Source organism: Halichoerus grypus, chromosome 7, assembly GCF_964656455.1.
Source record: "Halichoerus grypus chromosome 7, mHalGry1.hap1.1, whole genome shotgun sequence".
Classification (NCBI taxonomy): Eukaryota; Metazoa; Chordata; class Mammalia; order Carnivora; family Phocidae; genus Halichoerus; species Halichoerus grypus.
The window spans coordinates 21,589,992-21,611,787 of NC_135718.1; the positions used below are offsets into that span (position 1 = coordinate 21,589,992).

The 21,796-nt window shown below is 40.0% G+C and overlaps 1 long non-coding RNA gene across 3 annotated transcripts in view; it reads left to right on the top strand.

The window, feature by feature from the left end:
• The window catches only part of LOC118534024 (uncharacterized), a 39,874-nt gene that overhangs the window by 17,989 nt on the left and 89 nt on the right, over positions 1–21,796 (top strand). For 2 of the 3 annotated variants that reach the window (XR_004916473.2, XR_004916472.2), the window contains one exon: positions 183–2,079. The exons of the other annotated variant lie outside the window; for it this stretch is intronic. This is a non-coding gene — a long non-coding RNA (uncharacterized LOC118534024). Of the gene's footprint in view, positions 1–182; positions 2,080–21,796 lie in introns of those variants that run through there. 3 annotated transcript variants of the gene reach the window in all.

Genomic DNA, 21,796 nt, shown 5'->3' on the forward strand with positions numbered 1-21,796 from the left:
AGGTTGCAGAAGCTTCTCTGCGCCTCTTTCCTTATCTGTTAAATAAGCATAATCATAATAGCCACCTCATAGGGTCTCCAAGAAGCTCATGTGAACCGATACATGGAAAATGTTCTAGAGAGTACCTGTCACATGATACGTGCTCAATAAATGTTAATTGAATGATTTTTATTTCTTCCTAGTCCTCGCTTGAATGAAATCACCCATCATGGAAATCAGAATGCTGAGTACACTGTTAATGCACTGTTAATGCCACGGCAGTTCTCTGAAGAAAAAGAAAATGTGTCTAATGCTCCCGGTTTTATTTCATCTGAATTTTTCTCTCTCCCCCCAAACCCTGATTTCTCTTTGCGGCAGAGCAGCAATAAAAACAACAATGACAACTCCAGTCTGAGGCCAAACTGCCAGAAACCAAGGATGAAAAAGATCACCCCTCCTCCCTAGTGTTCTCCTGTGCCCTTGGGCTTGCTTATGCTTTACATATTTCCTCAGGAGCAATGTAGCTGTGAGTAGAGTTCTTCCTGGAAACAGAGGCAGAAGGTTCCTGCTTCCCTTATGGCAGGCTCATGTTCTCACTCAGGGAATCAAGCATTTCTTCCCCTTCCTGTTTCAGCGGTTCCCACCCCCAGCCTCAGACCAACTCAAGACACGTAGGGCTGCTACCTGGGAGAGTCTCCCTGAGCCCCATGAGAGAGTTCAGAGTGCCTCTCGGACAACAAAACTTTGGATTGGACTATGACTTCAGCTGTGACTTTTTTTCCTGGCAAACTCTGTGTTGGGTGACACAAGAAGATGCCCTCTGAAGAGTATAATCCAGTCACAAAGGCCAAAGGTTGAGGGGAAGTTGCCATTTTTCCTTGTCGTTTACCCATCAAGGGTCTGTCTCCCTGAATCTTTGAGTTCTTGGTATCCTAGCTTTGGACAGCTGCCCTGGTATTTGAGTGTGTGTATACCAGGGCTATGAGCACTGGTTTGAAGTTTGTAGTTCTGCCACTCTAGCTGTATGATTCAGGGCCTTCAGTTAATCTCTCTGAGCTTCAAATTCCTCTTCTGTGTGATGGGAGTAGTCATGCCTGTCCTGCCTGCTTGATCAAATAAAATCCCAGCTTTGTGCATCTGAAAACTTGGGGTCCCAGAGCTGGGTAGAAAGCTTACGTGTTACCTCACACAGCCTTTGTCTGCTTCAAACATCTGCCCCTTACTGGCACCCTGGAGAAGTGATCCTCCAGCTTCAGACTGAGCTTTGGCTGGGGAGCTGCCCTCCTCCGAAGCTCCAGTTGTTAGAACGGTCTGCCATGGCCTGGGCTGAAATCTGAACCCTCCAGTAACTTTCACCTGCTAGTTTCTGTTTCACCTCTGGACTCAACAATACATTTTACCCCAAAGTATTCTATATATTGAAGACTATCGTAAAAAGTCCCACCACAGATTTTTTTAACTAGTTATCAAATCATCTTTTCAGCTCCTTTGCCTGCTCTGCCCTTGGAGTTCTGGTCTAGATTGACTGCATAGAACAGGACATGGTGCAGGGTGGTCTGATTCTAAGGGATCCTTGTGACATCAGTTATAAAACTTTCCCTGGAGTTCCCTGGGGGCAGGTGTTATTATTACTAATGGCAGGTGTCCCCACACATAGTGGGGATGCACAAATCCTAGAGCCATAATTGGAAACACATGCTTCTTAACATGCTTTAAATTATTTTATTTAACTTGGAAGTTTTCTCCCTTCTATCACCTTGAATTATTTTTTATTCTGAACAATATTAGAGATATATCAAATTTTAGTAAAAAAAAAGAGAGAGAGGGGTGCCTGGGTGGCTCAGTCATTAAGCGTCTGCCTTTGGCTCAGGTCATGATCCCAGGGTCCTGGGATCGAGCCCTGAATCGGGCTCCCTGCTCGGCAGGTGCTTCTCCCTCTCCCCCTGCTTGTGTTCCCTCTCTCGCTGTGTCTCTCTCTGTCAAATAAATAAATCTTAAAAAAAAGAGAGAGAGACCTAGAGAACAAATTTAAGGAATAAAATGGAAGTCATTTGTAACCCATCTATTTGTAAGAAAATAAAATTATATTTTTATACCTCATACCTTGGTCGTGCATATATGCGTTTATGTGTAATTGTTGAAATTATGCAACACATGATTCTGTGGTTCTACATTTTGCTGTCTTACTGAATATTATGTTCTTTTCCAGTGCCATTACCAATTATTTATAAGTGTTATCATTATAATGGTTGTATCATAATATTCTATTGAATGAATGCTCTATAATTTACTTAATGAATTACACCCTATTGTAATCCTTAATTTGCATTCTCCTAGTTCTTAGGAGCTTCAGGGCTGTTCTCTTTGAGAAATGGAAATTTGGGAAAAGGCAATACCTCTAGATTCCTGCAGAAGGATTACCCCCTGTAATCCCTTCACCCCATTCTTCTTTTCCTAAGTGGGCAGAGTTAACAGGACATACAGACCAGATCCTATTAGAGCTGGAAAGGTGAAAAAAATGGGTTGATTTGTGTGTAGGTGTGGGTGTATGTGTGCAATTCACAAATTCAAATGTAAAATGCTATACTGGGGATTTATCTGATTAACAAGAGGTTTGGGTTTGTTTCATTTACTTATACAAATTGGGTCCACCAAGGGCTTGAGTGGCCTCTTTCCTCCATAGGAAGGCTTTACCTTTCTTGATCAAGGAAATCAAGGAAATTCAAGTATCAAGAAATTGTTCTTTAATGTCAGGAAGAATGCACTTGAACTCCCAGCTGGAAATCCAAGAATCCCAAATATGTTTTCCACTGCCATAACCTGGGGCTCCCTTTCTCGCTAGAGCATAGCCCTGGCAGCATGAAGGCTCCACTTCCATATAATCAGCTCAGTCATCTGGGGTAATTGTTTAGGGGGCAATACCCCACGTCTCTGCAGACATAGACCAGTCACCAAAATAGCAAACTAGAAATCTGTGTCTTTTACAAAATCCCCAAGCAAATTTTGTCAGGTAAATTTAAGAAATGGATCATGACCCATTTCTAGGCTATCAACTTAGCCTGAAAAACAGTTGCCCCACACCTGTATTTCCAAGGAGTATCAATGTCTTAGATACCAGGCTTTACTTAATGAATTGTTTCATCTTTAGAGACTATCAAAATCACATGACTGGAAAGGAGTAGCTTCATAAACCTATATCAAGGCTGATGGAAGGGGTTTTCTCCAGTATAGAAGTGATCATTTTTGAAAGAAGCATCCTACTTCTCCCCAAAGGGATTGCCACTAATAGAGAACCAGCTGCTCCCTCCATCATGGGCCAATACCACCCTTGTGGAATGGATACAAACTGTGTTATCACCTATGGGGACTGGCTGATTTGAGGCAGTAGCATATGGTTGACTGTTAAAATAAAACCAAACAGAAAATTGTGGTTGCTTAGCCTCAGTAGAATCCTCAAGAGCCAATACAAACGACTAAGCCCAGACACAGCCTCACTCCATCTGTGCTTTTATCTCCAGCCCAGAGGAACAACCTTACTGGGCTTGGTGTGCTGGGATGCTTCCAACACACTGTCCAGACATTCCTGTAGGCACAGGTTTCTGTTTGTGCAGATGAGAAACTACTGATTGTGTATCTCATGTGCCTATCAGGAAGGTGAAAAATCACCTCGCAAGATGACCTGGTCCCAGGAGTGAGGGTGTCTGTATCTGGGGGATGGGTCCTCATAGTGGTAGGCTGCAGTAAAAAGGAGTAAAAGTTCCAGGTTCTTCCCTTTCCCATGGTATAATTTCAACAACCAGGGAAACCAGGTCTTTAAACCTCTAACTTTGGTCCTAACACTGACAAAAATAATAGATAAGAAATATCTTATGAAAAAGCATGAAAGGGAGAAAGTATGGGAAGGAGGGGTGGGAGAGAGGTATGACCAGCTTTCTCTACTCTCCACATTTAAAAACATTCCAAAGTGTGAGTGGCTTGAAAATAAGAATAGCTTCTCTTTTCTTTGCTGGGGCACCTGCAAGAGGCATGCATGTTTTTTGTTCCATCGGTGTGGGGTTGTTAGATTTTGTGGACAGGAGCTATAGGTGCTTGGCTTCCAGCAGAGCAGGAACCATAGTAAAGTGGGGCACCCCTCCCTTGAAGAGTTGTTCCCTACAAGAAATGCAGATGAGCCTCAGCAATATTTGCTCATTGCCTGGGTTTCCTAGAGCATTCAGGAAATAAGAAGCAGGTTTCAGGAGCGTGTGCCCAGTTCTCCCAAGGAGGAGGAGAGAGGTGGAGATGGCTCTAGTCATGCTGGGTCTGAGACCCTTCTCAAAAGCAACTGGTCACTCTCAGAGTCTGGGCATCAGTTAAGCCCAGAAGGTTGTAGATCTTGAAATCCCTTTCAGTAAAGGATGTAAGTGCTGGGGAGATAGGCTTGGTGCCCTGGAGCGAGGCCTGAGGGAACTCATAGGTGTTTCAGTAAGAGCAAAGCCATGGATCATAACCAGTGCAGGTACGGCTGATGTACAGCAGGCGAAATGGGCCCAAACAGGAGGACAGGAGCCAGAGGGCAGAAATTCCAGGGGCAGTCCACCTGCCCCAACTTGAGGAGAGAACTCAGGCAGCTCCTCAGATTGCCTGATTTATTTGATTGTAAACCTTGCTTGCTTTTCTTATCAGTCCACTTTTTTCTGACAATAAAAGCAACAAATACTTGACACAAGTTTCTAGCAATATAAATTATAAAATCTAATATGGCAATCACCCATTATTAAGTTAATACTTATAGATAACCACCATTAACTAATATATATTCTTCCAATTTTCTTTTTTTTCTTTTAAGATTTTCATTTATTTATTTGTCAGAGAGAGAGAGCACAAGCAGGGGGAGTGGCAGGCAGAGGGAGAAGCAGGCTCCCCGCTGAGCAGGGAGCCCCATGCGGGACTCGATCTCAGGACCCTGGGATCATGACCTGAGCCAAAGGCAGACGCTCAACTGACTGAGTCACCCAGGTGTCCCTATTCTTCCAATTTTCTGTCGATGCTTTCAGGAACATATAAAATGATTGTGTGCATATTTGTAAAATAATGTTTCCGTACACAGACACCCACACAGAGACATCAGTTCCTGTAATGCATATTATGTAACTTGCCTTTTCTTCCCTGACAATAGATTTCATTTTTTCGCCTTTTGATCCATGCAAATCTACCTCTTTCTTTTTTTTAAGTAATAGATTTTAATTTTTTAGAGCAGTTCTAGAGTCAAAGAAAAATTGAGCAGAGGTATCCACATACCCTCTCCTGGTCACACACACAGCCTCCCTCACTTTCGACATCCCACAACATAGTGGTGCATTTGTTACACTCTGTGAACCAACATTAGCACATGCTTATCAATCATAGTTTACATTAAGATCACTCATAATAGTGTATACTTTAGGGATTCTGATAAATGTATAGTGACATACCATTACAGAATCAGGAATAGTTTCTCTGTCCTAAAGATTCTTTGTATTCTGCCTATATATTCCTTCTCCCCCTGAACTCCTGGCAACCACTGATCATTTGATCATCTGCAGAGTTTTGTCCTTTCCAGAATGTCATATAGTTGGAATCATACAGTATGTAGCCTTTTCAGATTGACCTCTTTCACTTTACAATATGCATTTAAGGATTCTCCATGCCTTGATGTGGCTTGGTAACTCATTTTCTTTTAGAGCTGAATAATACTCTATTGTATGACTGTACCACAGTTTTTCCCCCTGTTGAAGGATATCTCAGTTGCTTCCGGCTTTTGACAGTTATGAATAGGTGGCTGTAAACATTTGCATGCAGGTTTTTCTGTGGACCTAAGTTCTCAACTCATTTGGGTTGATACCAAGGAATGTTATGGCTGAATTATGTGATAAGAATGTGTTTAGTTTTGTGAAAAACAACCTGCCATACTGTCTTTCAAAGTGGATTGTGCCTTTCATGAATCATTCCTTTGCTGTTGTATTTAAAAAGTCATTGGGAAACTCAGTCATTTATATTTTCTTGTGTTATCTTCTAGGAATTTTATAGTTTTGTATTTTAAATTTGGGTATATGATCTATTTTGAATTAATGTTTGTGAAGGGTATATTTGTGTGGGTCTATTTCTAGGCTCTCTATTCTTTTCCATTGATCTATTTGTTTATTCTTTTGTCAATACCACATTGCCTTGATTATGGTAGCTTTGTAGTAAGTCTTAAAGTCAGGTAGTGTCAATCCTGCAACTTTGTTCTTCTCCTTCAATATTGTGTCAGCTATTCTGGGTCTTTTGCCTCTCCATGTAGATTTTCGAATCACTTTGTTGATATCCACAAAATAACTTGTTGGAATTTCTGCCTAGGATTATATTGAATCTATAGATCAAGTTGAAAAGAAACCACATCTTAACACTATTGAATCCGTACTCATGAATATGAAATATCTCTCAATTTAGTTTTTCTTTGATTTCTTTCAACAGAGTTTTGTAATTTTCTTTATATAGATCTTTTGAATATTTTGTTGGATTTATACCTAAGTACTTCATTTCTGATGCTAATGTTATCTCACCCTATTTAATGGCTACAAAAAAAGGCTATTAAATGAATGTATTTAAGAACTCTCATTAAATTTTCAGTGCATATTTAATTTGGGTAGCTTTAAAAAGTGAACAAACAAAAAGCATACCTTTGGCCATCCACCAAAGCAGAGATGGTGATACCTTACTTGGTCAAGCTGGAGGCCCAGAAAATTAAGGATACCAATCTATATTTAATCACCCAGAGGTACAGTTGTCCAATACACCAGCATAAAGAGCAGCAAACTAGATTATACAATAGGGTGAATCTACTCAAAAATAAGTACCTGAAAACAACTGATAGATAGACAGATGGGTTTTCATTCTTGTGTGTTTCCAAGAACCACTGATTCAAAATAGTATAGAGGAACCTTAACACTTTTCTAGTGCTCAGGTTATATGTGTAACCAAGCCAGGGAAGCTTAAAGTGATGTTTCATAACACTAGTCTAAATTTTGATCCATTAGAGATCATTTGGGGATACCTTTGATTTGTATGTTCTCACATTTCTGATGTACTCCAAAAGATAAGACTTTAAAGGGGGCTTCTCTTTGAACATTTAGGGAGAGTTTCAATTTATTATTTGTTTGCCATCCCCTTTAAAAATCTGGAAACCTCTTCTTTAGAATTTAGTCAGTTGTCTCTACGATATCCTGAAACCTCTTCCATCCTACCTGCTCAGGAAATGTGAGCCCTGAATTGTACCTGATTTGAAGTTTAAACGGACTTTACCTCAAGTGTAATGGCAACTCCACTGTTCATTCACCAGGCTATTAAGCCTGTCATTTCCCAAGGCACCCTACAGAGCAAAGTTTTATTTAATTGTTTAAGGAAGAAAAATATTTAGGTGCCCTGCTTGTCTGAAGCTTTTTTTCCTGGACTTTGCCATCTGTTAGCATCTAAGTTAGAGAGAAACTTTGTGAGATGGCCCCATGAAGGTCAAAGACCACAATAAAATTGTAATACACATGTCTGAAAAGGATGATTTGAGGATAAACACATAGCACAGAAGAACTGTTCTTCCTCACTTTTATCTAAATGTTTTTAAAAAATATTTGAAGAGAATGGTCATGAGGCTAAAATTACAAAATAAATCCAGATGAGCAAACCCTATTTCTTTGACTCACTACTTTATCCATTACTTAAAGTTTTATCTGTAAGGCCAGTAATCAGTATAAGCCTAACACTAACATTACTGGCTTCCAACAATTATCAGTCATTTTCATCAGATTGATTCAGAGTGAGAAATTTCAACAGGCTGGTTTAAAAGGAATTGCTCAATCACCCCATAGATACATAAGAAATAATAAATGTTGACTGTTGTACAACACTGAGGTTTTATGGTTGTTGGTTAGATAGCATTCATGTGGTGCTAGATAACTGGTATACCGGTCTGTGGAAAGTAGTCAATAAATATTAGCTATATACACTCATATTTCATTGATTCTAAGGTACTTTGATAATGGTGCCTTCTTGATATTTCCAGAAGCTCTCTATAGAAGGTTTTTGGTCAGTGGCACTATCAGTGTCACCTAGATGACATTGACTATTATATTCCATTGATTCTAAGATGCATCCAGAACTTTGAAGATGTTAAAATGCAAAAATCCTGCTTATTATAGAAAATTTCATCAAGACTCCCCAGGATAGTGGTGATTTGTGAGTATAGCTGAAACCCAGCTCCACAGATTCAGAGTATCTGTGGAAATAGAGGTTTGTCGGCATGCTACAATACAGAGTCAGAACTTCAGGTTAGTAAAGAGCAGGGGGACCTGGAGAGTGTGGTGAATGGTCCCTTCCATTAAAGCAGGTCAGTGCTATCTTCTTTCATGTCCTAGGTAACTGAAGGAAGAGCATTTTGGGTGACTCATGAGTGTTCTCTAAGTTGCGTAAACATCTTAAGAACAAAATCTTCAAAAAACAAAGCTTTCTTTTACACTTATAGTTTGAAGGTATAAAATATATTCCTTAGGGTCTCCTCATGCTGACTTAGGATAGTGTTTAATTAAGCTGCCCATAAATAGTATTGGAAAAGCCAGGGAGAGTTTAAATACCTATAATTAAAGGCACTCATTGTATGTTTTGCCTTTTTTGTTTCTTAACAGTTTGTAAGCTACCCAGAGACAAATTAATATTTTATTCCATTCAGTGTTTCATAATCTTTAATGGAGTGAATAGGGTTAACATTGGACATTTAATGGATGTTTACAAACATCACAAGAAAATCAATACTGCCATTTCATTGTTTACATAATATTGGACCAAAAGCATTCCCCAGGTTAAGTCCCACACCTGGCTCCAAATAATCTACACCTGTTCAGAGGGAAAAAAAATCATTCTCTTAAAACAAAAAGCTTCTCAGAGCACCTTCTATAGACTTGGAGGGTCACTGCAAAAATAGGCATCCCTAGACTATTGAAAAAATTACACTACGTGAGGCGCCTGGGTGGCTTAGTCGTTAAGTGTCTGCCTTCAGCTCAGGTCATGATCCCGGGGTCCTGGGATCGAGTCCCACATTGGGCTCTCTGCTCAGCAGGAAGCCTGCTTCTCCCTCTCCCACTCCCCCTGCTTGTGTTCCCTCTCTCGCTGTCTCTCTGTCAAATAAATAAAAAAAAATCTTAAAAAAGGACACTACAGGGATCCTGACTGTCCATGTCAAAATCCTGGAAAGGGGAAGTTAACAGTCAAGAGGAGTCAAGCTGAGTGCTAAGCTGATTCTAGATATTCTTTCTGCCAAAGGATTCCCATTACTTCCTTGTGTCTATGTCTAGAAAGTGTCCGTGGCATTATTAATTATCAGGTTGGGAATTAAGCTACTGAATATCCTCCTTGTCTAAGATACAGCTTTGATTTCCTGCCCAGAGCCCCTGTGGTTCCCTAGGAGGGCAAAGGTGCTGTCAAGGTGGGGTGAAGAGGTGTCTAATTCTAGTTCCACCATATAGTAGCTGTGAGAACTTACCTAAGTTCTCTGGTTCTGAACTTTAGTTTCCTCCTTTCTTAAAAGGGATGGTGGTGATTAATAATACTGCCTTGTAGGGTATGGTGAAAACTAGAAACAATAAGATACAGTAAGCATCTGTGCATAGAAATGTCCATTCCCATTCTCCCATCTTTTTTTTTTTTTTTTTTTTTTCAATCCTGGGTCTCTCTCTCTGGGCCTGGCTGCAGGTGCTACATCTTGATGCCAACCATCCACCGGAAGGTCCAGACTTGCTCACTCTCAAATGGCACAAGTCCACGTTCCTTCCATTTGGCAGGGCACCCTCCTTTTTGATAGATTTCTCTGAAGTAACCACCAACCTAAATTACCAGCATTCATCTTACTCTTCAACACAATTTGTCTGTTTCTGAGTGTTTGTGTTGCTGACCATCCAAGTGGGCATGCTATGATCTCTTTCCCTTCCCAGGAGAGTCTGGGCTACCCCTTTGTAGCCCTGGACACAGCAGCAATCAGGCAAAGGAGAGCAAGAATGAATCAGTGCAGCCAATCACTATCCCTGGGAACCTGATTCAAAGAGAATTTGATATAGAAATTGGGTCATCTGTGTCACCTTCATATAACAACAACATCAACAAAAAAAGGTGATGCTACTGGGATGAGGGTCATTGGGTCACTGGAATCACTATAAGCATTGACATCAAAGTTTCTAAAAGTTCATTGTCAAAACTGTATATATATTTAGTGGTGTGTGTGTGTGTGTGTGTGTGTGTGTGTGTGTGTCTATCTTGCCTTATATAACATACAAGTTTCTAAAAACTGTATTTAAAATGTCTCTTATTTCAGTTGTAAAGGGTAACAATCTAGCTGGAATAATTTGGGTGCTGTATCTTTTCACAGCTAGTAATGCAAATGCAAAACAAGCCTCAAATTGTTTAAAAGTAGAATTATCCCATAATGGCTTGCTTTAAGGGACAGAAACTGATTACGTAGTTGAGTTCTCTTAAGGAAGGAATTCTGAATTCTGCCTTCAGGAAGCTTCTTTTTTAAATAGATCTTGATGGACAATTCCATTACAGATCCCATTATTTCAACCAGACAATTATACTTTAAGAACCAAATGTACTGGGATCCCTTTCTCTTTTCTTTTTCTTCATCTGTGTGAGCATGTATGTGATTCTTGTTTGCAATCGTGCATGCTATTTCAGCTCTGACTTATGTGATTGATTTTATCCTCTTTTCCAAGCAATTAAATAACTCATTCTTGTTAATTGAGTTCATGCTAGGAGCCCCTAGATTTTCTTTAGAGTCTGCTTCTGGTGATGACGCTTTCCTTAAGGACCACCAGCCCAGGGCACATTTTCCTTTTCCAAAACTTCACTGGGGCACAGAAACCTCATGCTTATTATCTTTGTCCTCTTCTCCTTTCTTACATGTGGATCACTTATACCCCTAGTCCAGACTTTCTGGCAATTCTTAAGGGCTTCTGATAAAACTCAATCTGACCTGATACTTAGGGAAATTGACACTGTTGTTTGTTATTTGTAATTGTGGATGACAAGCATGAAAACAAAACAAAACAAAACAAAAAACCTTCCCCTCTTTTTTTGCCTGTCAAGATACAACAATAATTGGTAACTGTGGTTTTTGTGTGCACCACTAAGAATCTGCCCACAGGAGTTGGCTGTCAAAGGTGGCTATAACCAAAGCCCAGAGCCTCTAGCTGTCCTGTAAATCACAGAGCCAAAGAATTTGAGGGCTCCTAGCCCCATGGAACTCAAGATTGGGGATTTCAAGCCCCGATCAAAAATTTTAGTATGAAATAATTTGGAGCTGAATTTGATAAGATACCACAATAAAATGAAAAGATAAATAAGTAAATAAATAAATAAAGCACCAAACTAAGCTTCCAGCAGTTAACAAAAGATTTCCAAAAAGAAAGATGATTTTTGTTACCCAAAGGATAGAAGCACATAATCTCAAATGAAACGACAGTCATTTATTTTGAATAAATTTAGCTTTATGAAAAACATACTTTCTTTTCTTTTTTTTCTTATATTTAAAACATGCATCACTAAACCCTTCAACATTACACTCTACAATAAAGATAAATCTCACAAACTTAATGGTGAGTGAAAGTAGCCAGACACGAAATAGCTCATACGGTATAGTTCCATTTACAGAAATGATATAAACAGGTGAAGCTAATCTCTGCTGATAGGAGTCAGGGCAGTGGGTTATCATCAAGAGGGAGATGGGGAGGGTCTGGGGAGAGTCTGGAAGGGAGTGAAGTGGGCACATTTCTAGGGTGCTAGTAACATTTTGTTTCTTGATTCAAGTAGTGATAAACTCATCTATTCATCTTGTGAAAATTCAGCAAGCCGTACACTCTTTTACATGAACTTTGTCATATGTTATGTTTCAATTAAAATGAATAAAAAAATAAAGGATTTGTCATCATCTTCCTGTATAGACCTATAGGCATTTGGAAATCGCTGATATGGTTTTGTTTCCCTTTTTGGCAGATGAGGAAACTGAGGACCTGAAGGAAAACCATCTTGTTCAAAGTTGTGAAACACACCAATGATCCCACTGGGAACAGAGCTTTCTCAGCTTAATCCAGCTCCCTTGCCATGCTGCCTGGTCCTTCATCCTGAGATAACTGTTGTAACTTGAGAAGTCTCTACGAGGAAGGGCCCAACTTCTGTTAGTGTGTTCATTCAGGTGCCAGGACTTGGTAGACACCCCATCTATACTTACTGAGTGCAGCCTGGAATGAATGTGGCTGTCACCTGTCCTCAACCAGGGAGCTGGGCACTTCTTGCTAGACAGCGGTCTCTTTCACACTTGTCCATCTTTTGGCCATGGTATTATCTCTTTAAGAAAATCAATTTCTTCTCTTTCCAAAACGACTCCTCTCCTCGAACACCTGAAGCTCTGCAACCATTCTTATTTTATGTTTTCCTCTCTCATTTACACCTTTTATCTCTTTCTTCCTACTAGGTCTTCCCTCTTTGCCTACAGATATGCTCAATATTCCTCTTGGAGGAATAAACAAAAGCAAAGCAAAATAAGCAAAAGTAGCCCCTTTCTTTGTCTCTGATAGTGAGTGATCAGATAAGTATTGGGTGCCCATCCTGTGTCCACATGCCACCCCAGCCCACACTCAGGCCCAGTCTTCCTCTTTGGTCCCTTCTTTACATCTTCACATTTTTTGAAGAAGATATGTAATCATCAGTTCTTCCTGTTCCTCATCTCCAACTTTCTCCTCAGTCCATTACCCTCTGGCTTCCACTCTCATAGGTCTGCAGACACTGTTCTTTTAAAGGATGTCCATGTCCTCTTGGTAGGGCGTCCCTACACCCTAATTTTCCTTAATTAGGAATTGCTACAAGATATACCTGTGGTCTGGGAGCTCATATTAATGAATCTCTGTTTTTAAATTCACAAAAATCTTACAGATTGGAGAATCAATTGTGGTCAACACTACATCTTAGTCACCATATAAATGGCCATTACTGAGTCCTCATTCTCACTGACACTTGTCAACATTGGCCGCATATGTGTTAAGGTTATGTGCAAAGGCTTTGGCACAGTACCCTGGGTTCAATTCCTGGCATTCTTTTGTGATCTTACACAAGTCACTTAGTTATTTTGACCCTTGGTTTCTTCATTTATAAAAGAAGGAATAGCAGTAATAATGCCTACTTCATAATGTAGTTACATTCATTCAACAGGAAAAATATCTGAAGTATGATGTGCAGGCCTGGGAAGTTAGCATTCAATACATGGGACTGCATCTTCCTGGTTGAATCTATCCCATGTTCCCCACAGTGGTGGTGTGTTGTTTTTTTTGTTTTTCAGTTTTTGTCTTAGGTGATGTTTCCTGGGATCCTTCTGTCCAATCACCCTTTACCCACTGTGGTTTCCTTGTTCACCATTTTTGCATTTGACACTCCATTTGTGTCTTATGGTTAAGCCTGTGGGCTGAGCAGCCTGACTTCATGGATTCATAATTTGTGCTCTGTCACTTAATAGCTGAGTGTTATTTGGACATGTTATTTTTTCCTTTTGTTGCATTTATTGCTATAATTATAAAATGAGGTTTACAGCAGTATCTAACTTCCTAGCTGCTACCTACTTCAAAGCAGTTATTATAAAGATGAAATGAGCTAAGGCGTGTAACAGGTGCTTAGTGTGATATGTGGAACAGAGGATGTGACCACAAAATGTTAGCCATTGTTATGTTCAGAATGCCAAATACCAAATACCAAAAGGTATTTTGGCCTTGCATTCATTCTTCTCTCTCCTCTGCCCCCATATAGGCATCTATGCTTTGTCCTGTGCATTCGTCCTCTGTGGAGCCTCACAAATCCTTCCCTTTCCCTACATGCCACTCTTACTCTAGTTGAGACCATTGTTCCTTCTTTCTGATGTACTAGAATAACTTCATAACTTGTTTCCCTGCCTACAGTCTGTCCCCATTCAATCTGTGGTCCATGGTAAAGGAGTTGAGTTTTCCAGAACCACATTTCTGATCATGCCAGTCTTTGACACTGAGAACTCCTGTGGTTCCTCGTCTAATGATTAGATTTCAAGCTCTAGGTTCTGCTGTTCAAGCTCTCCTGTATCTAGACCTTACTCACCTTTCAGACATTATTTCTCCTTTGCACACATTGCTGCATCCAGTGGCCCAACTAAATGGACCCATCTCCTCTTCCTCAAGTCTGACTGCAGTTACCCCATTGGAGACATTGTTTCCATTGTTCCATCATTTTCAATACTCTCCCCTCTCTAAATGCCCATTTACTACCATCTTTTGAAGTTCAGTTCAGATGTCATCTTCCCTTTGACTTCCCTGATATGTCCTCTGCCCCTAAAATGGAAGGTTTCTCTCTAACCCATGCAACCCTCTGAGATAGTGTCCAACTCTCCCCAATAGGTGTAACATTTTCTGCAATGTGTTCTATATGAAGACAGTTTTTCCCCCACAAGAACAGCACCTGCAAATGCTCACTCTCCTTGTCTCTGTCCTCTTCCTTTATCATGCAGTTTACATCAGTCTGTCCAGGGAAAGAAGGAGAGTTGCTTGATTTCATTAACCTCATTGTGTGCAAGAATTGAACCAGGCTCTGTGAAGGCCACTACAAAAACCAGAAGAGGCTCTATTTCTGCCTTGCAGGTACATAAAGCTGAATTGTGGAGAAAGAATACAGATACACCCAAAAATGACTTAGGGACATTTTCAGAGCAGCACATAAACAGGTACAGATTAATGAAGTGCCTAGGGAGTTGGTAAGTGCTGAGATGCAGAGTAGGGAGAGCCCATCAGCTTTGTGGTATAATGGGTGAAGGCTTGGCAGAAAAGGGGGGTTTGGCAGAAGGAATAGAGAAGGAAAACGATAGTATGGCTGGCAAAAGGAGGGAAGATTATCCTGGTGTGTAGGAGCAGATGGGCAAGAAGCAGCAATGCCTATTTCTTCAAATGCCTGAGGGGCAAGGCTGACTACCTTGGAGAAGTTTAAGCCCAAATCAAGATATTCTCTATCCTCACTGGAAACACTGAGGAAATCAATCCTTTATGTTTAATGATAAGAACATGCACTTTGCAGTCAGACATGCTGGGTTACATCTTTTACTTATCAGGCATGTGATCCTGGGTCCATTACTTCACCTCTCTAAGGCTTCAGTTTGCCCAAAAATCTTCAGCTCAGCTCCAGGTTTAGAACATAGGATTTGGTAGTAGATTAAATTCTACCACTGCTATATTCTGGCTCTGTGAACTTGGAAGAGTCTCTTAACTTCTCTGAACTTCTTCATCTCAATAGGATGGCTATGAGAGTGACTGAAATAGTGTAAATAAGGGTTTTCTATATAAAAAAAAGTCAATCCATTTTAGAAAACTATGAAATGGGAAAACTAATGATTACTTGCTGAGAATGTTGTACAGTGAGCCATCATCCAAAGTGCTGGGCATAGAGTTAGCACCTAATAAATGAAAGATTGATACTACTCCAAGACAGTATATGCCTGAGATTAACCAGAAAAAATGCACCATGACTGTACTTAATCAATTGTGTAATTTTGTGTTGAATGTTTGTCTTCCATGCTTGAATGCACTTCCAAGCATTCAGAGCTTTGACTGCCTTCTCTGCCATTGGATGCCTGGTACTAAGCATAATTTCTAATACAAAGTCAGTGTGAACTAATGCCTAGACAAACAAGAGGGACTAGGGAAATAAAGTTTTTTTGATGGGAATTATGGGACATGCACAGCTGATAAATGGTAGATTTCTAGGGACTAATGAATTGTGCAAATTATTTTCAGAATTGTTGGAATGAGGCATTTGCATTAAATATGGAGAGTATTAATAAGGCTGGAGATTCTAATTTTCTCCAGTCTATGTTCTTCTGTTTTATTTACACCTTATTTCCAACGAATTCATATTCTTGCCCCCGTATTCTCTATCTTTGTTCTTTGTGGGTTTTGGGGTTGTTGTTTTTTTTTTTTTCTAATTTTGTCCTTTAATTCTTTATTTTTTTCTTATGGATTTTATTACTTACTATATAAATGGAAAGATTTGTATGCAAAGAGTTACCTTGGCTTTCAGAAAGTGCTTGCTATTAGAATCTAAGGCATGGCGTGTCTTCTGGCAATTATTATAATTATTGGAAAACTTTAATTAGATTCTGGAAGGGGGGAACATTTCCTTGGGGTAAGTTACACAGAAAAAAAAGAGACAGAAAGGGAAATAAAGTCTAGAGAATGAAGGGAAGGTAAAGAGGTTTAGTCAAGGCAACTTAATCAGCTTAGTTAAACTTTATCAATTTGCATTTTTGGAAGTAGCTAACAACTTCATTTGCAATGTTTATGAAGCACCTTCTACATGCAGTGTTGTGAAGTGTTACACTAAGTAGGGTGGGAATTAGAAGAATAGGGCACAGCCTCTGCTCTCCAGGATCTTCTATCTTAGTTGTTAGTCTGTAGAAGACAGGCCAGGATGTTGAAGGGGTTTGGAAACTGGTCATCTGAGAAATGATGAAAAGATGTCAGAGTTATTGCCTGGAGATTAAGTAGGAAGAGGAGTTTCAGAGACTAAATGGAGGAGTGTCAATTTCATGTGGCTCCAAAGGACAGAGTTATGATTGATTAATTTATTATTTCATTAATTCATTTATTCATTAAATAAATACTTACAGAGCATCAACTAAATGCCAACTATTGTAAATGTCACAGAGAAAAAAATGCAAAAAAATCTATGCCCTAATGATAGGAATGCCCCAAAGGAAGATACAAAGGAAATTTGCTTCAAGAGATGAACTTCTTTGGAACCAGAGATTTTCAGAAATGGGCCTCCTAGGAAGTAGGGTCAAAAATTTCTCCCAGAACTTTCAAATTGTTCATATACAGAAAGCATTCAACATATTCATTTATTGATTGATTTAGCAAATACTACTATTTATTGTAACCCATAAACTATGCTAAGTGATTGGAATACAGACAAATAACACACAAAGTTCCCTATCTTCACAGAGCTTACATTCTAGATGGAAGGAGAGACACAACAAACATTTGTACAAATAAACATGATAGTTTCAGGTGATGATGCATATAAAAAATAAAAAGCATCCTTTATAATTGTGATAAGGAGAATCTGAATGGGATATTTTAAATTGCATGATAACCTTGCAGATGACTTACCCACTCCAGTGATTGCCCTCAGCTGAAGAGAGCTGCTTCACCCAAGACCATGTTCCCTTCCAGGGAACTATGGGGGGAGTTCACATGCAATGACTCAACAAGTAAGCAAATAAAGACCTGGGTACCTCATTCTAATAAGGGACAACTATGTAGAACCTTCTTCACTCCAAAACTCCCCATGACGTTGACTGAGACTTTCATTGAGCAGTCATCACATTTCAACTTCTCCTTCTGTCCGAACCTGCTTTCTTCACTCCCAGAGTTCCATCCTGAGAACACTGCCTAGTAAATTTTGTGCACACAAATTTCTGTTGTAGAGTTGGCTTCCCACAGTCTGCTTTCACATGACCTGTGGCAGATGTAATTGATAAGGAGTTGACCATGCAAAAATACATTGGGTCTATTCAGCTATAATAAAATTGATGGCAATATGGTATCATTATTGATACAAGTCCAGGAAGATAGGATCTTTTCCTGATTCCCAAACAAACATGATTGCAGCCAGCTGTCCCCGCATGGATGTTCTCTCTGACCATCACTGCCTGAACATTCCCTCGGCTTGACTCAACTTCAGGCAAGTTTCTTTTTGACCATAGGCCCCTGACCTCCATTTTCTTAGAGCATTTGCTTTAGAAAACTTGGAATTATAAATGCTTTCTCTGCCCTTTAAGATGTAAATCTTCTCTAACACTTGCCAGTTTTATGACCCAGGAATGTCTTTCTCAAGGACAAAAACTGTCCCTTTGAAATACAATCGTGAAGGAAGATAGGCATCTTATCTCCCAGTCTTTGAAGCTAACTGAATAAGCACCAATTAGCAAACAGACATGGTCTAATCACATTAACCAAACTCTTTCCTAATGCCCTTTAGTAGTTTTCCACTAGCTCACCAGCTGCTTTATAAAAAAAAAAAAAAAATAGGGGCGCCTGGGGTCTGCCTTCAGCTTACGGTCATGGTCCCAGGGTCCTGGAATTCAGCCCCACATAGGGCTCCCCGCTCAGTGGGGAGTCTGCTTCTCCTTCTGCCCCTCCTCCTGCTCATGCTTTCTCTCTCCTTCTCTCTCAAATAAATAAATAAAATCTCAAAAAAAAAAAAAAAGACTTCCTTTCCTATTGAACTGCTTCTGGTGCAGTTTTTTTCTTTGACACCTCCTTTCTCTGGTGAAGGCTGGCAAAGGAAAAGAGGCTGGACTTAGCAGAGCTTGATCCTGCTGGCAGGAAACTCATATTCTGGATTATTCATTTGAATTCCTCCTTGTCAGGACCACACGAGACTGTAAGAGTCCCTATAGTTAGTCTTCAGTAGGGGCAGCAACAATATATCTGCTGTTATCTCAGACACCCAACTGGATAATGAGGTGGCAAAGAGCCGGCCTTGGAGACCCAAGCATGGGAACGAAACCTGAGCTCAGGCATGGCTGAACGGGCAGTTGAGATATGGGGCCTCAGGATCTATAATAGCAAGCTCCAAAACTGATACTGAGCGTCCAAAAGTATGATGAACTTGGCTATTTCTAAAGGCTCGTCCTACTCTGATAATTTCACATCAACTTCTCCAAGCATCAACATGTACTTCAGAGAGTTCATTTGTTGTGGTTACCTGGAGGTCTATTGAGCTGTCACCCTGAAATTTACCTTACAAACTCCTATTAGAATCTGAGTTACCCATTCTTTGCTACTTTTTTGTGTGTTTGTTTGCTTGCTTTAAGGTTGTTTTTCATTAGGGTAAATTCCCAACATTGGGATTACTGGGTCAAAATGCATACCATTTTTATGGCTCTTGTTACCTGTTCAGATTGCCCTTTTAAAAATGGAAAAAAATTCATTTGCTGCAAGCACTGAGTATACCAGTGTCCTACAATCCTCTCCAATTCCCTTTTAGTAATTTAAATGTGTTGTTTTTGTTATTTGTTTGGTGGGACCTGGTAATTATTTTATTTTATTTTAATGTATTTTTTTTAAAGATTTTATTTATTTATTTGACAGAGAGAGACACAGCGAGAGAGGGAACACAAGCAAAGGGAGTGGGAGAGGGAGATGCAGGCTTCCCGCTGAGCAGGGAGCCCGATGTGGGGCTCGATCCCAGGACCCTGGGACCATGACCTGAGCCAAAGGCAGATGCTTAACAACTATGCCACCCAGGTGCCCCAAGACCTGGTAATTATTTTAATATAATGTGAAAATATTTAATTACTCTTTGGTCTATTTGTTCCCTCCAGGCAACATGACAAAGACTCTTGGCATATGTTTCAGGTATCTGTTCCTGGGCCCAGCCCTCTGGTTTCATCTTCTCATTGGCTTGGTTTAAAGGATTATTGCTGTGGTTATGTAATTACTATGGTATCAGCAATGGTAAAAGAGAGATCTCAGAGGAACAAGTGCCAAGCATGGAGAGGTGTCTAAAGCAGGGCTCATTTCTGGGCTGTGAGAGAGGGTCCCTCTGGGTTTAAGGAGGTGCACATTGAGCCAACTTCCTGTACTCCTTTCCTCCTAACCCAACCAATTATGAGATGTTTCGTTAAAATCAAATAAGAGGAGCTCAAACATGTAAGAAGCCCTCTAAAGGTCGCTTCAGTATGAGACAGCCCCATAGGAATGGGAAAGAGCATTTTGACTGGTGGTTCACAGGCTAACTGTATGTATATGAGATATAGTTTCTTTAAACTAAACAAGCAAGCAAACAAAACTGTATAGAGTTCAACATTTTGCAAAAATATTACACATATTTTGAAACAATTGAAACAATATGCAGGAGTATAAATTTTTAAATAATGGTGTCATTTTCCAGTTTTGCTTCTGGGAGACATCCTGTGTTAAGATTCTATGCACTTATATAGATTTTTAAACATTAATTTGAATATTATCATGAAATATTGTATGCATACAAGAAACAATAGGGAATGATGTAATGAATATTTCTTTACCTGTTATTATCCAGCTTTATCAAATTTATCAAACTCCCATATTTCAGAGTTTTCTACATTTGGAATGTAAGTGCTCTGTAAAGGATTTCCTTGGTGTTTACTGCACATCAATTCCTGTACTAAGTTATTTTCTCATGCATTGTATTCCTTAATGCAGTTTGTACTACCATCCCTTAAAGAGGTAGTATTATATTTAATTTATAGATGTGCAAAACTGAATCTCAGAGAGGGAAGGAAAGGAATTTAAGTTTTACAGATAATGCATGATGGACCTAGAGTCTGAGGAGCAATCTGCCAGACTCAGAGCCCTCAGCTATGAGGCTTGATTCCTTCTCTCTTCAGTTTGGGGTGTGTGTGTATGTGTGTGTGTGTGTGTGTGTGTGTGTGTGTGTGTGTGTGTATGTGTATGCATGAACACATGTATGCCTGAGTATGTTTGTGTGACTGCATGTGTCTGAGTCCACATACATGTGATGTTTGTATCTGGAATGTGTGCATGTGTGTCCATACATGCACATGAACAGGGGAGAGAAGATCTTGTCATTTCAAGGGACGTGGCTCATGGTAAGAAAAGGAAGTACCCTTTGAATAGTCTAAGCATCTCTCAACACAAGTAGAGCAATGCCTATTCTCAGTCTTTTCCAGGGGAGGAATGGCCTCTCATTTCATTTTTTTATAGGAACATCTATCCCTAGCCGACAGTTTATGAGCAGCTTTCTGTCGTGGGCAGGAGCGTTGGCTCACTATAATTAATTCCTCTCTCACCCCCACAGCTTAAGAGTGAGAAATGAAAGGGCATTAAAGGGAATGCAGTTACAACACACAAAGGAACTACATAAAATGTTACCTTTTGCCTCAACACACTGCTCCCTTCATGAGTCCTATTCCCAAGTCCCCATCTCAGCACTGAAGACAGGGTTTATTGCTGACTGAGACCTAATCACAAATTTGTCAGCAGTCACTCTCCAAGATTTGGTAGGGGTAATCCTTAAAACTTTGCTGAAAGTCAAGATTTTGTGCCAAAGGTCTTCCCTTATTCCATATGTGTTACATGTAAGATAAATAAGGGCAAAGGAAAGAGATAGATGAATTATTGGTGGAATTTAAACTTTGCAGTCAGAGAGTTGAGTGTGAGTCCCCACGTTGCCATGTAACAACCTAGAGTAGAGTAAAGTCACCTAGACTTTCTGGGCCTCAGTTTCTCTCTTTGTAGCATAAGCATTACAATACATGTCCCCTAAGGTTTGGGGGAAGGTTAGGTAAGTGAAGTGTATACACTAGCTAACAGTACCTGGCACATAGTCAGCTCTCAGTGCTAATAACGATGTAAATCAAAACAGTTAAAACACTCCTCCCATTTATCTTCCCATGTATAATTTACGAAGTGCATTCACATCATGTCACTTCATCCTCAGAGCAATCCATTAAGACAGGCGTGCATTCCTTCTTCGTTTGCACACGTTTCATAGGCTGAATGGATGGCTTGGTTAGCCAGGGCTCTTTCCATTGCTCCAGGTTCCACCATGGCAGGAGAACAGTGGCCCTTGTAGCTCTGGAACGGGCTGAATGACTGTGAGGAAAACGCTCAAAACACAGACTCTGCTACTTTCCTGTAGTAGGACAGATGGTCTTAAAGAACGGGGGCCTTACCTCACACTGACCTCTTCAGTCCTTGTGCAAAAC